Source organism: Patella vulgata, chromosome 4, assembly GCF_932274485.2.
Source record: "Patella vulgata chromosome 4, xgPatVulg1.2, whole genome shotgun sequence".
Classification (NCBI taxonomy): domain Eukaryota; kingdom Metazoa; phylum Mollusca; class Gastropoda; family Patellidae; genus Patella; species Patella vulgata.
This window is the reverse complement of record NC_065882.2, coordinates 71823935-71838035: the sequence shown is the minus strand read 5'-3', so window position 1 is coordinate 71838035 and position 14101 is coordinate 71823935.

Sequence of the window (14101 nt, the reverse complement as noted above, 5' to 3'; positions counted from 1 at the left end):
ATTTCTATGGTTGTCTGATAGATCTAATTAGTAAGCCAAAACTATCAGATATCTAGAAAGGTTTTTTTTAATACGTTTCGGTGTAATTCAATTTAATAAAGCGACAATGTGTATTGGTTAGACTGATTTTTATCAAATATTCATGGATTCGTATAGACATTAGCTCAATCAACTGAACATTTTTATGCCGTATGAGTTGATTTTCTTATTATTGTCTTGAAATAAAATATATTTATTGTGTAAAATTTGAACAACATTATACTTGCAAAGGGAACAATCTACGTATACAAATTCACCCTATCGAACCAAAAAGAAATGTGCATTACAAATTCAAAACAATAAATTTAATTTAGATACATGTACATTATTGAATTTCTTTTTTACCCTGATCTATTTTCCTATAGATTTTTCTCTAAATTGGTATTCGAGTTTTGTTAATTTTTGTTTTTACTAATGACCCATCAATGTAAATTTACCAATAAAAAATTCCAAGTTATAAAGACGCAGCCTTGGGCGTGCAGTAGTTATATAGAGTTATTGTAATCAGCTACCTTAGTAAACTCTAGTTGAACACTTAACACAACATTAAGCACGTTTTTGATGAGTGTTAAATTTAGTAATAAGGTAAAGAATCAAAGTAAAGTAAGAATGAGATTTTTTTAATTCTTAAGTTTGGTAAATCGCACCTGATGCTGATATAGAATTCAATAGAGATGTGTTTGATGAATACTTGATTGTCTTTTAGACGTCTTTAGCTAACTATCTTGTTTGATTCTACTATTGGTCCCAGATGGTTAGAGTCAGAATGATGTATGTCTAATAACAGACTGCCCATGGCGATCAATTACAGACAAATTTACAGGTAAATCTCTACGTCATTGATCGGTAAACTAGTACTTGTGCCTTAATTGTCTTTCACCTGAACGAGGTAACTATTATAATTACTATCATATTCTGTTACAAAACAAAGAATGGAAATCTACTTATAGGTACTTAGTTCAATATTTATATATTTGATATTTGATATGAATTATCTAACCCTTGAGTCTTGCATAGGATGTGGAATTTATCAAAAAAATATATTTCGGGCTTATGACATTGGTCAACTTTAAAAACTTAAACATGCATTATGCGAGAGCTAAATTTGCCTATTGCAGGTCTTTCTTTAGGCCTGAAAAGTTATCTAAATTTAATTAACTTATCCAGACCATAATCAACTCTCGACGTCATCGCTAGCCTATGATATTTACTGGATTAGGGTCCGATTTGCTGCTCAATTTTCATTAATGATTTAATCACGAAATGGCTAATCGAGGCTATGTTTTTTTTATCTTAGCATATTTAGTAATGATGATCGAGGCTAAGCCGAAAATTCAATGCTAAATTCTGGGTTCAGAGTGGATCAATTTCAAACTCTGAATCCCTCCAAATATATAAGTCATTTAAATTAGATCTGTCTCAGGAATCTTATTTATCATTACCAATAAGTGCACATATTAAACGGAATGTCACTTTGCTGAGATTGAATATATTGCCACTTGCAACTGTTCTTTTCAAACGAAAACAAATCACTTCCCCACTTTGTAAGTTATGTGAGGAGTCTGATGAGGATATAAGTCATTTCCTTTTCCAGTGTACAGTTTCTCAGAAACTACAGTCAATTCAGTCTAGGCAATCTTTGTAATACAGAGTGCCAAAATTACATAATTGCAATTTCACAGTATATCGATAAAGCTAGTCAATTGAAAAAACGTTGATTGATATTGTTGACATTATTGATATTGTATTTTATTGTTATTGTTGTTACCACCACCATCTTCCCACATTTTTGTTAAATGATATTGTATTATTTGTATCTTTGGGTCCAAGACCTCTAAATACTGAATAAACAAATTATTATAATTTGACCGAAATTTTCAGCAAATTGCCTTTCCATTATCTAGTTTTTAACTATTATAGTGAGAACTGTCCGCTCTTTATCAAATCTCCCATAATGTATCTTTAACATTGAACACGAAACTGTGTATTTTTGCAGTTTAATACATACGGTATTGGTATACCTTCTCTCCGAATAACTTTGTGACTCAAACATCTTGACTAGTAAAAATGCCCATATTTCCCCTACATTTAACCTAGCAGTCCTTTATTTGAATTAGCATAATGATCCCCCACTACAATACATATTGTTCATTTTTATCATTTACTTCATGAAACCAAGAAACACAATAATCATCTTATATGTGTGTAAATTTACTCTATTAATTCAATGGAATTGAAACGATATTTTGTGAAGCCGAAAATCGTGTCCTTAACAGTTTGTCAACAAATGAAGTGAAGCGAATCCATTAAAGGGATTTCCCACGCGAGCCACCTGTGGTGTTATGCACGTGGAGACAATCTGCTCTCCCTTGAACCCTATTTAGTTCACCGTTACCCTTCCATTGTTAAAGAAATTAGAATTATAAATATTCGGCTTAGATGTATTGAATCTTTTTGAAAAAATATATCGACATTATATCGACGATATAAAAATCACACACGGTATAATTATAGCTATTTTTAATTACAGGTGATCTGAAATTAAAGACTATTTTCGATCTCAATTATGGCTAATATTTATATATGGAAAGCACATGGGAAACTAATAAAGATATAGAATACACATTAGATGAATCAGATGTAAAATAACTAGTGATTTGTTGAATTAACTGGTGTTTAGAGATATATTTATTTCACATAGGAAATCTTCCTTTCAGCTGATACAAATGTAAGTTTTTATTTTCATTAGTTATTGTTATTATTATTTTCTTTAGTTATTGTTATTATTATTGTCATTAGTTATTGTTATTATTATATTATTAGGACGATTCTGGTAAATGATTCGCGGTAGCATATATGAATTTATATGTTTTAAAATGCCTTTGATCTTTTTTTTTATTACCAAATAAAGACTTTCCTTATTCCATATTCGCCCTAAATTGAAATGCTTTGAAATATTGTTATTTTTATAGTTTTACAACGGCGTAGATAGTAGTGAAATATTGTGAATTGTTTCAGTTATAGCAATTAGATATTAAAGCGGGTATACTCAAGACACACGGAATTACAATTACTGTTTATTACTGCGCGACGTTTCGACTAGTTAATTAGTCGCATGTTTCTGATTAGTCACCAGTTGTTATTTTTTGCATAAATTTTAATTATCGTTTTGGGGTCTTTGCTTCCTCTATCAGGTGGCCGATAAAAAAACCCAGTACATTAATTCAAGTGGAATAATTCAGAAAGTATTGTACCGGTATCATGAAAGGTTCACATGTGGTACAATATTGATGTTGGACAACTTCACTCCAAATTGAAGGTCCAGCTCTTAAATAGTGTTAAGTACGATTTTGTTAAAAAGAATGATAATTTATCATTTACCGGATAAAATAGGTCATTTTGGGGACCAACATATGGTTCAATATTATTCCAATAATTCGCTTGCGCGTAGGAGTCTTTGGCTGTGGAGAAAATCCATGAGGTTGGACAAGCAACCCTACTCCTTGTCACGTAGGGGCAGGAAATCGAAAACACACCATTGACTCAATGACAGACCCAACTTTGGTCAGTAATTGTATGCCAGAGTTATGTATTATGTGTAATGAAACATTGTTTTTATCTGGGTTATTATTAAGGTTTCACAACGGCGTAGGTTACTGTTTTGTTAAAAATTTGCTTATTTCTCAGAAACTACTTTAAGAGTTCTCAGATATGTCAAACAGTTGGATATATAAATATATATATTTCGAAATATGTCATATGGCTTGATATGGCTGCAAACTTTCTTTTATTAAAAAATGTCCTATCTTTTGAGACCAAATTAGTGGGTGTTAATTTTTCAAATGAGAAATGACACATGTCCTTTTTCAAAATCATTTGTCTATATATTGAGCTTGACTTCATTTAAAATAAGCCTTGGAATTATATATGTATATATATATTATAATATGATCGATCAGTGGCAATCTCAAAATGTATAGTAGGTGATCCTGCATGTTCCTGAAGCAACGACCGTGAGTTTTACAACATCTGGGTGTTGCTAGAATGGTCTGCAATTCCCGAACTTATAGCTACGTTATCTTCCTTTAACACAGACACGTGAACAGTAGCGTCCATTCAGAGGATGTGACACAAACACATTCAAATCAAACATGGCGACTTCCACGGAAACCTTGCAACTTTGCAACTCGATTATCACGGGTAAACATTTTAGCTGGAACGCACGAGACTTGGTATTCGCGATGATCGAGGAAGCTGATAGGCTCCCCAGCTGGGTCAGTAGCCAATCGAAATTAGTGTCGAAATGTGCAGGGTATTACGTGAAGGGCTTGATATGATGTATGGAGTTAACGCGAGACCTAGCGTTCTATTGAAGATGGTCATCATGGTACTGTGTCGCTATTTATCACAAATTGTTCCTGGAGCACGAATTAAATATTCCGGTAGCTGATAATTCGTAAATTGTGCAGTGTTTGTGTTTAATTTACATGTTAAACTCCACGTGTATCAACGAGACCCTGTGAAAAATGAAACTTTTCCCTTAATTGGTTGTGGGGTTGGATGGTCGAATGGTTAGCGTGTGGGTGCTGTATCATGAGGTCTGTCATTGAGTCAACTGGCATAGTTTTAATTCCCCGGTTGTACGTGACAAGTAGTGGGGAAGCCTATCCAACCTCGTGGGTTTTCTCCGGGTCCTCCGGTTTCCTCCCACTGCTAAAGACCCTTACGCGCAAGCGAATTATTGAAATAAAATTGAATCATATTTTAGTCCCGAAATGACCTAGTTTGTGTCGAGTGTACGTTACTTTATTTTGCTACAATTCTGAATTTTTGTTGAAATCATTTATTTTTACGCGATTGTAAAGATTAAATGTCGTCAAAGAATTCCACGAACACTGCATACAGTTTCAGTTTCTAAACATTAAAATTAAAAAAAAAATCCTATTCAGTCTTTTGCATACATACATTTAAATTTATAACGCACAAAAGAATATTAACACTTTCTTCCCAGCGCCATGTTTGAATATTTAAGTAATAACTATATCTGGCAGAATCCGTGACGGGTGTGGCATACAGTTTTTCTGTGAAAAACAACAGTTCGTGTGTGCTTAACTATTGGCGATATTTATAATTCAAAGAAAATTCACAAAACTACTGACATATGAAAGAAAAAAAATTAATAAGTGAAAAGATTTTAATCATCACAACATAACAACTCATCGAAGCAGGAGGTTTCGCCATCAAACAAACCAACACGCTTACACAACCAACATTATTGCGTAACGATGCAGAAAGATCTTTAGAGCGGCCATTTCCCAGTCTTTGTATGTATCTAAAAAAGCTTAACGAGTATCTAAATCTAAATAAAGGACTCACTGAATTAGACTCTTTTAGGTAACCAAGCAAACTATTTAATAAAGCTGTTTACCTTAAAATGTTTTCTTTGATTTGACAGAAAGATCGGCTACACCTGAAAAATATTCCCGTAGGGAATGACGACAGGTTAATGTAAGATAATATTACATTTTCCTATTGTCTTCTTTTTGTTTTCTTTAGATGAATTAAATGATGACGGCGACGATAACGGTGAAGAATATTATCCTCATCATAATTATCATTTTCGTCGACGTCGTCATTACCATGACTGACACCCTTCAATAGCTACAGCAAATGTATATTACAATCTCAGATAGGCAAAAAATCTCATTTTAACTTATATTTTAAATAGATATTTTTTGCATTAGCTCAGATTGAGCTCTTAATTAAATTCATTTCATCCCATTTTAAAGGAACTTGGTGGGGTTTTAAGGAAGGTGTTGGGGTTTTAAAGGAATGTGGTACGGTTTTAAAGGAAGACGGTAGGGGTTTTAAATGAAGGCGTTGGGGTTTTAAAGGGAGGCGGTGAGGTTTTAAAGGCTATCATTTAGTATTGATAATGCATTTGACCAATAAACCTGCGTCTTCTGAATCTTTAAGTCCGATTTCGAAGATTAATAAACCGGTGGTTCGTTTACTATAGCCATAGTTTTTCTTTGTTTAATCCAAATTTCTAACTAAAAATGAGGCCTCTTATGAAGAGCAACAGTAGCCATAATGGACTTTTAATAAAGTAATAGGGGCGGTCTCATCTGTTACAGTTCGATCATGACAGCGTATCACCCCCGAGCACGATTCTCATACCTTCGAGCATTGTGACTGTAGTCACTGCCCTCCATCTCATTATTAAAACTCCAGTATTCTTTTTGATGTATTTACGGCATTGGTAACTATGATGTCAAGCAGAAATCTTTAGCAGTCGCTTTAATCACATCCAAATGCAAAATTGTTCAGAGCGTCTTCAGGGCACAACAAACCAGATGTTTAATATATATCTCAATAGTCAGATAATGTACCATTTTGATGTAAAAACTGTTGTTATTTTCAAATTCAGTACATATGGCTATTACCAAAATCTTCCTGACGAATGGGGTGATTTGCGTAGGATAGAAGAGTTATTAATATGAATGTATTAGTATAACAGTAGAAAACCAATAGAAACCAGTGTAAACCTAAGTTAGAATTAATCGATTTTGATCATTCGTGGAACAAAATGTTATTTTAATACAAGTTATTAAGAATACAACCTTCATTCTGGCAATTTGGGACATTTAACAGGAAAACTATCCGGCAAAACATCAATAGTATTAACTGAACCCCTGCAGATAAACAATAAGCAATGATCAAATTATTTTTGTGAAAATTAATTAGAAAAATATCTTAAGTTAGACGTTTGTCGTCGATTAAGCTTTTGATGTTTAACGGATTCATCAATCATGTTTTAATATTCAGGGAGATTAACCACACGCGGTCATATAGTTAATCCTATTATTTTCTATTATCTTTCTTCAAGTTAAACCGATTACCTTTGGATGAAGACAAAGGCGTGTCTATAGAACTGAAAATCGACAGGCAATCGGAAACAAGAGAAAAATCAACCTGGTATAAACCGTCTTTAGAAGCGCTGATGGTTTATTTATTTTAAATGCAGTAAAACAATAATATTAAGAAATCATAAAAGTTAAATCCTCATTATTCTCGCTCGATAACAAAACATTTATTTCAGGTAGAAATAGTCTTTGATTAATAATTCTAACTGACCACTGTCAGTTCCAAGTTCCTGTCCACACCAAGAAACTACAATATAACTATTGTAGATCGTTCATACGTTTATATCTCTCTAACTTTTCTTGGTAAAAATCCATAAATAGGTAGAAATTATTTTTTTCCATACCGATAAAAGCATTTAAAGTATCTGTGTGCTATCATAATAATTAAAACCATTGTAGTCGATGTAGAAATGTACGTAATTAACGATTCTCCTTGAGCATATTCCAGAGTATTATAACTTTTAATGATTGTGCTAGAGATCTAGTTCAGTTTGATCAATTAAATTAAAATTCTGGATAGGCTACATTAAGTATTGCAATGTTTTAAAATATGCCTAACAGACGAATAAACTCTTAAGTCATTTCTATAATTATGTTTTAATTATTTAATTTAGGATCAGGACATCGCTGAAGCGTTGGGTATCATGCATCGGGTTTATTATGGTTACCTTATCTAGAACATTTAGGACTTAATACAAATCATGCCATGCATTGAGCGATGTATTAATATCTTGCTTTAAGTTTGATAAAATGAAATGCGGTTTGCCGTGTTATTTTCTGCACCTACTGGACTAATGAAGACGGATCTGGCTTTAATCGACCTCTTTCATTCGTTTATTTTTAGTATACACCAAATTTTGTTTGGCTCCAAATCTTATCAAGCTATTAATTAGACATTTATACACATGACAAGCCTATAATCAACTCTTTTTATACCATCGGATGGCAGAGATTTAAATGGATTAGAACGCCCGCAAGATTTAAAAATTTAACGATAAATTGGATAACCGAGATGTCTCATTTGTCCAGGACCGTTGCTATGATAATAAACAATCTACGATACATCGTCCAGCACTTATATCGTCGCTAAGAATAAAGTAATGTGAATGAAGTTGTCGATATATTCATTTTTCATTATCAAATTTTAAACTTTTATAGCGAGAACGGCTAGCTCTTAATCTAAATCCACCAGTTCCAATATTAAGGGGATCATAATAAAGAAATGAATCGACCTATAAGGAGGTAAACGGCAACCAGTTTTTACCGTTCGTTAGATTTATGACCTCCATCGTCTTTTTGTCGAGTTATCTCGACTGTTGGAGTTATCTCGACTGTCCTTGGATTTAAATCTTTCGTGTGTGGTGGACGTATGTTTTGCTAGAGTTAGGGTTAGGGTCTTGTAAACTGACTCTATAACAAAAGCCCCGTGTTGGCTTTTTTGTCCCCATGATGGAAGGCATATATGGAGGGCATAATTTACCGAAACGAGTTGTCGTTTACCCCCTTAGAGGCGGATTTATTTCGTTATTATTGTCCCCTTATAGGCACTAACAGTATGGGATCGGGTGCTAAATCTTACATAATGCATCTTTAAGTCGGGGGACGATTCTTTGTTGAAATTTATTTACATTGTCTGTATTATCATTTGAATTTATGAACTAGTGTTGTCAAAGATGTCCTTGGTGATCATGAAGATTGTAAGATAATAAACGAAGTTATCCGAGTGATGGGTAAAATCGTCTTACTGTAATCAAATGAATATTGAAACAATAACTTGACTGAATGGTAAGGTGACAGTGATCGGCTTGTCGTGTTTGAAGTAGCGAATCCCGGTAGAAGTTTTGGACACACCATATTGAAAGCTTCACCAAATCGTATTAATTTGTTTTGTTCAAGATATCGAATTACTGACAAATACTATCATTTATGTCTTAACCGTCTTTTCTATGACTGAAAGCGGTTTGATAGCGACCAGAAGGTTATCCGTCGTGAACCCGATTAACCGAACTAAACTGTAGTGTAATTTACATTAGGAGAATTTTTCTTTGATCAAGATGTAGCTGTACTTAATAGTCAATGCAGGAAGAATGTTAATGAAAACACGGTACACTAATGTCGCAGACAATACAAAGACAAATCTATGTATGCAATGCAGGAAAAAAATGAAAATGAAATGAAATGGTGTTTAACGTTTTACTATTCTGCTCCGACTAAGCCAATGAGGGGAATTTTTAACGTATAGCGGTGCCACGGGACCTCGTGTTTACGTCCCATCCGAACGACAATGGGAAACCACGCAGGAAAATCCCCCAGGCTAGCGAGCCAGCGTCTTACCCACTTAGCTATCATGGCTTCGTATGCAGTGCAGTAAAATCGTTATAAAGATAAAAAAAAGGTAAAGAAAGACATAATACAAATGTGTATAACCGTTAAAGACAAAACACAGATATATAGCACAAGGAATATGGAATAACAAAGAACCAAAATTGCGTTCACAAAATTTCAAAAATAAAACCCAAATTTCAAACTTCATCCCAATAGACAGACCTTGTGGAAAAGGATATCGAGATATTTGCACATACATAGTTGAAAATGCTTTCTATTGAAGGCGGGCATGTGCTGTGTGGGAAAATGTGTCCGGATAGCGGCACTACGGCCTACACTTATTTCGAATTCCAACTGTCAAGGGTTCTTTTACGTGAAAGACTACACATTGCTCCCTCGGTCCTGCACAAGTAGGACCACGCCGGAAAGTCCTGATGAACTTTCTCGGCCAACGCAGGAATCGATCACAGGACCTTCAGGTTAGCTAGCCAACATCTTACTCACTGAGCCACCGTGGCTACCTGGTGCACCTTTAAGTTACGTTCAAAAATAAATACACATATGCGATGGCCCAAGTAATAAGGGAAGTTTTATTATGCATTATGCATTATTCACCATGTAATCCAGAAAAATATTTTAAGAATCCTTAGGAAAACAAAAAATACAGAGAATCTGATTAAATATATTTCTGCCCCGACCTTCGTTACATTACATTATTCTAGATATAAACTATTCTTCATATTAAAAAAACAACACTAAGGAGATCGCCATTAATATTGTCATATTATATTTCATTTAAAAATGCACAATACAAAGAATAACACTTTACTTTTGTCTATTGAAATACCCCATCTGTTATCTACATTGTTCCAGGTACCTACATCCTGAAGAAACCGTTATTTCATTGTTCCAGAATGACAATTACATGTATCATATGCCAAAGATATTCGAATCCCTTTAATCAAATGTCGCTTTCAGTATGAAAGAATCTTGTCATGATTTGGTAAAAAAAAGAATACGGTACCAGGTGTGCTAGTATTAATCTTGTAAATTTAATCTGGTCTTCTCTAAATTGTAAGCATTTGGTACGAATTCCGTATCCAATAACTTTTTGTTACCAGTAAATCATACTCTTTTTTGCATAAAGCATTGTTAGACGTTGACTTGATGAGTCTCTAATTAGTTTCATTTATTAAGGAGATTAGCATCCTATTGCTTCTTGCGGTGTGGTCTATCAGACTCATTAACGAGAGTAATAGAAAAGGTAAACATCCAAGTTTCCGAAATAAACTTTTAGTGAAAAGCAATTTTACCTAACTATTGATCTAATCCACGCCAATCGTGTTGAATGAGACACAAGAAACTCAGGCGAGTCCCTTTACGTGCTCGAGATTAAAAAAACGTCAGACAGTGATTTTGTAAAGCGTTCCTATGCGAAATGAAACCTACGCGGTATTGTTACTCTTGGTGAATTGATTTGCAGGAATCGCGATAATGACAATTACACACACCATTTCCAAACTTTAATATTACTCTAATTGCTGTATTGATATTCGAGTCAATGTAATCTGTACCCTAGCGAGCTAGAAATGTTAACACGAAGGCAACGCTTTGTAACTTTCTACTCTTTTTGATTGTGTTCATTTTAGCCGGAGACACGCGTGTATTGAAATTTACCATGTTTCATTAGAGGTGTTTACAATATCCTACTCCCTCGAGCACTTGACTCTAAATACAGCCTATTACAACCAGTCTTATAACTTTCTAAATCACAATTTTTCATTTTTATTTCGCTCAATGCATGGAATGATAGATCACGCTTGCCGGGTGTTTGGGGGATACCGTTTCTTGTAATTCACCGTTCAACGTATTTGTTTGGGGTCTCTGTGCGGACGTGTGATTGAAGAGAGATACATTTTGCATTTTCCATGATTCATTACAGAAGAAGAACTATAAAAACCGACCGTTTATTAGACTGGTGAAAATTCCAAGCAAATCGCAATATCCATAAATTGGAGCGGTACGACGTGAGCATGAATAGGGACGTAATCTTCTACTTGTAACAGATTGAATAGCCGGACACCAAATAGCTAAATTAAATGAATAAAATTTTGTCAAGATAATTACTAGCTAATAGAAGTGACAAAACCTAGGAGAACATAAAACGAAGAAAAATCATAAAAGAGAAATAAATCTTTTATTGCGTGTTTTATTTAAGTGGAGACATCAAACACACCTCATCGACTTCCCTTTTCATTTCAATTAAGAATGAAGTGTGATCTTCGTTCGCTTAATGATGTTTGTAGGCCTTATGGATAGTCTGCAATATAGTACTTGTATTTTTACTTACAAATTGAGAAGATAGCATTTTAAAGATACATTATGGGAGATTAGATAAAGAGCTGGCAGTTCTTACTATAATAGTTAACAACTAGATAATGTAAAGGGAATTTGCTGAAAATTTCAGTCAAATTGGTCCACTCTGAAAAGAGATTTTAGTCGAACAGGAAACTGGAACCTAATCCAGGCTAGCGATGACATCGAGAGTTGATTATGGTCTGGATAAGTTAATTAATGTCTAATTTATAATTTAGATAACATTTCAGGTCTAAAGGAGGACCTGCAATAGGCAGATTTAGTTCTTGCATAATGTATGTTTAAGATAATAATTTAATTTTACATCGATTCCGCATCATGATCAAGAGTTACAAATTTGGTCTATATTTCAAAAATGTGAATCCCGTGTGTCATCAACAAAAACTATTTTCAAGACGTAATGTCTGGGTGACAACAACAATAAAACGAAATGAGGGATCCCGTTATAAACGATCATTTGTGCATTCTAGAGATCATTTTTCGTTCAAATTGAGATCCCTAAATATTATACCAACTATTTCATGCGATAAAGCAACCAGGTTATGTCGTAATATGCGAATTTTAGCTATGTTAACAAATGCGATCAGGAGTTCGAACTCATTGATTGTGTCCTTCAAAAAGTGACATTGTTTCATAACTTAGCAATTCATCAACCCATTTTAAGTGCACAGAATGCTGCTGTCGGGTTTGTTACTAAATCTAGAACACATGATCATATAATTTCCTTTCATAAACATTTAAACAGATTGCGTGCTTGCAAATGTCTAGCTTCTATTATATTTATCTGCGCTTTTCAGGTCGAATATTGTGGGGCTTTTTACGAACCTTTTTAAAGACCTGCAGACAATTTTGGTATGAAAAATAATAATTTATATGTCTGAATCATCTTTTTCTATTTTCCGTAATCTATCGACATGTTAGCAAAAGCTAAGAGAAATGAATGATATATCATGAAACTAGCAGCTCGAAAAGACAACAGATCGTGTGTGTGTGTGCAAAAAACTGCCTCAATATCCGATCAGACAGCTGATTTGTTTTCCGTATATAGGTAGGTTTATCAATGGTTGGGGTCACGGTGGCTCGCTGAGTAAGTCGTTGGTTCGCTAACCAGGAGGTCCAGCGTTCGATTCTGTTTTTGGCCGAGAAAGTTCATCTGGATTTTCTGGCATGGTTCCCCTTGTCAGTAGTGCAGGAAAATGGAATGGCAATGGACAAAGTATTGTCGTTAGGATGGGGGGGGGGGGAATGACGTGAACATAAAAGAACCCTTGGCACCCATTTCATTTAACAATGGCCACAGTATGTAGGTGTAATAGTAAGAGCAGGAAATGAAAATGAAAGGAAATTGGGTTTAACGTCCTACAAGCAAGAGCAGGAGAAACGTAGCACACTAAATAATTATGGGCAATTTGGATCAGTTTAGCGCACAATGTCTATAATTCAACAGTTCTTTCTTTGGGCCATAAATGTTATACTAATTATTAAGACCATAATCAATTCTCGATTTTACCTAGATTAGAACGGTTCGGCCATTTAATTTTAAAATGGTTTTATGATAATACACAACCAATATATACATCTTGCCAAAACTACTAACATTGATACCATGGCTCACAATAAAGTAATTTGAATGAAATTTCAATACATTAATTTTAAATTATCTATTTTAGAACTATAATATATCTTTAATTTGGAAGAGAAAAGACGACTAAAAACAAATCTATGTAATTGACAGATGAAAAATTACTATAACAAGCAGTGAACCGGAAAGCATTTTATAAATATACTGCATATATCAATTTGATCTACTGAGGCTTTTGAGAGTGGAATCTATTTGGAATATTGCAGTTGAACATTTTTATCGATTGTTAGGCTATAGAAGATTCTAATTCTATGTTTACCAATTGGTAGATATAAATAAATATTATGTTCAACCCACATATAGAATATTAAAGTAATTATGTTTATGTGTAGAAGAGCCATGAATCCCACATCCGTTCGTCAAGAAAATCGCTAAAATTATTTACTATTAAATCACTGGTGTGGAGCGAAATATATGAACCTATCGAAATAATTGTATGGGAAAACTACCCACCATTGTGTGTGATATCATTTATGGGGGAATAAATGATGTTAAATCCCATATAATTAAATAGTGATACATTTAGTTTAGTGATTCTAACATTAATATAATAGACTAGATTTTATCATTAATGACATGGTCTGTGGAAATCGAGTTAACTAACTGATCCTTGCCTGTCAATTAAAATTCAAAATAAAAAACAAATCCGGCTTTTTGCTGTTGACTCTCACGCTGTAACGCATCCAGGTGTAAAATAGGTGAAATGCGTGTTTTGTGTATTTTTCGGGGATTTGGAGTCATTTGTCGCTGCAGGGGTTTTACCTATAATGGTGATTATTGTCATCGAGTTGAA